Below are 2,278 nucleotides of genomic sequence, written 5' to 3' on the forward strand. Positions count from 1 at the left end.
CAGCGTTCGACGAAAACCTCCTCCCTCGGCCAGGCACTCGGCGCCAGCAGGGGAGACAGGATCAGACGCCCCGCCGGCCACTTAAGGCCGAGGACGAACCACGAGACGGGCGGCTGCAGCAGCGGGCGGCCTGCAGCTCCCAGCACTCTCAATCGATCAACCATCGAGTCGGGTCAGCGTGTCAAACCGGCGAGCTCCACGGTCAGGCCGGCGGCGCACCAGCACCGGACCTCCGCGGCTCCCTTCACTCTTTCCACTGCCAGCCAACCGAGAGACGGACCCAATGCGGACGTGCAGAGCTTAGGCAGACCCCCCACTGGAGGCTCAACACTTCGTGGCAGCTCCGTGTCCCAGAGACCAGGAGGGTTGGCACACACACACAGTGTGAACCACCGACAGCCATTCTGGGACCGGTGACAGCCGTGCTGGCCCCACTGCCACGACACAGACGGACGCCAGGCCGCGCTCCCCGGCGGGGGGATGGCGTCGAGCCTGACGAACGGAATGTGCAGGGTGGGGGGGAAAGGCCAAGCGCTCCGACGCCGGAGGGCTCCGGAGTCTGAACTTAGGGGGACAAAGAGGACGGGTCCTCTGCGACACCCCAGCCGCGCTCTCGCCAGCCAAGGCGAGTGCGATTGATTGCCAAACGACCCTCAGACAGGCGTGGCCCCGGGAAGAACCCGGGGCCGCAAAGTGCGTTCAAAGTGTCGATGATCAATGTGTCCTGCAATTCACATTAATTCTCGCAGCTAGCTGCGTTCGTCATCGACGCACGAGCCGAGTGATCCACCGTCAAGAGTTGTCTGAGTTTGTTTTAGGTCTCTCCCTCGCCAGAGGAAAGCGACCCGGACCGCACATACGCTCCCCACCTTGAGCTACAGCCACCTGCACGCCGGCGTGCGGGCGGAGCAGGGTGGCGTGAAGCGATGGGGAGCACCATCCTGGTGCGGCCCGCAGAAACATACGTCTATTGGGGGGAGGAGGACAGGGCGCCCAAGAGGCGATGCGTGCCCCAACGCACCGCAGCGACGGAGGCAGGATCACCGCCACCATGTCGCCCGCCTAGTATCACGAGGCGTGCAGCAGCTTTGCCCTAGGAAAAGCAGAGGCGGGAACGGGCACCGGCCATCGGTTCGGCAGCGTCACTGACGCGTGCACGTGGCGGCGTGTCGGCGAGCGGACTTCCTGCGAGGAGGCGGGGGCGGCACTCGCCCGAGCAGACGCCCGCCCGGCCCAGCCACCGCCGAGGTGGACTGGGAGTCGCGGCAACGGCTCGTCATACTCGTTCCCACACTCACAGCGCAGCTTGCCCGCAAGCCACCGACCACCGATCGACGCCAGGCGCCCCGACCGAGAGCGGGATCGCTCGTTCGCCCTGCTGGCAGTTCGCTGGGGATCACTACTGCACGGAGCTCGGAGACCGACGGGCGGCAACTCGAGAGTCTTTAAACCACCACCCCCATCCCGCAAGTGCAAAGAGGCTGTATACGCACAGACGGGTGAGGGGAATAGGTACCCCGTCGGGTTTGAAGGGAGCGTGACTAGATAGCAACGATGTAAACCCAGCCGATTTGGGAGCGAAAGACCGGCGCCTGCATCACCGGCTTCGTTTCCCGTGGCTGGAGAGTACACCGAAACCCTCCGTCTGTCGCGAGCTCCCGACGACGCGGTGCCGCCAAGCAGCAGGGCCGGACCTGGTGTGGCTCCCCTCGTCGATCACAGACCGGTCGGCACTACTGACGAGACGGTGGAACGGGCTTCGCCCCTTGTGACGAAGGGTGATGCGAACCCGCCCGCCCGCGTGCGTTCGGGGTGGACTCGGCAAACGGAGATTTGAAATCGGAAAGTGTCCTCCTGCCCCGCGCAGGTAGGCGCCCAACAGTTGTGGGGGGTTTGGCGGTGACCACGGCTGCAGGGCCTGCTACCCCGACGAGCTCTCCTGCTGGCCCCGAAACCACCCTCGCGAGACAAGTTGAAACGGAAACGGGCGTACCCCCAAGCCGACGATCCTTTCTTATTTGTTACTTTTTTTTTCACTTGCTCGAGTTGTGGGGATTTGGCGGTGACCACGGCTGCAGGGCCTGCTACCCCGACGAGCTCTCCTGCTGGCCCCGAAACCACCCTCGCGAGACAAGTTGAAACGGAAACGGGCGTACCCCCAAGCCGACAGAGATCCTTTCTTATTTGTTACTTTTTTTTTTCACTTGCTCGAGTTGTGGGGGTTTGGCGGTGACCACGGCTGCAGGGCCTGCTACCCCGACGAGCTCTCCTGCTGGCC

General features: G+C 64.2%; 1 non-coding gene across 1 annotated transcript; it reads right to left on the reverse strand.

Moving 5' to 3' along the window:
• Positions 1 to 647: 647 nt before the first annotated feature.
• On the reverse strand, positions 648 to 801 carry LOC140474199 (5.8S ribosomal RNA). Its single transcript, XR_011958909.1, has one exon. It is a non-coding gene; the product is annotated as a 5.8S ribosomal RNA (ribosomal RNA).
• Between the last annotated feature and the right edge of the window lie 1,477 nt (positions 802 to 2,278).

This window comes from Chiloscyllium punctatum, unplaced genomic scaffold (assembly GCF_047496795.1).
Source record: "Chiloscyllium punctatum isolate Juve2018m unplaced genomic scaffold, sChiPun1.3 scaffold_873, whole genome shotgun sequence".
Taxonomy (NCBI): Eukaryota; Metazoa; Chordata; class Chondrichthyes; order Orectolobiformes; family Hemiscylliidae; genus Chiloscyllium; species Chiloscyllium punctatum.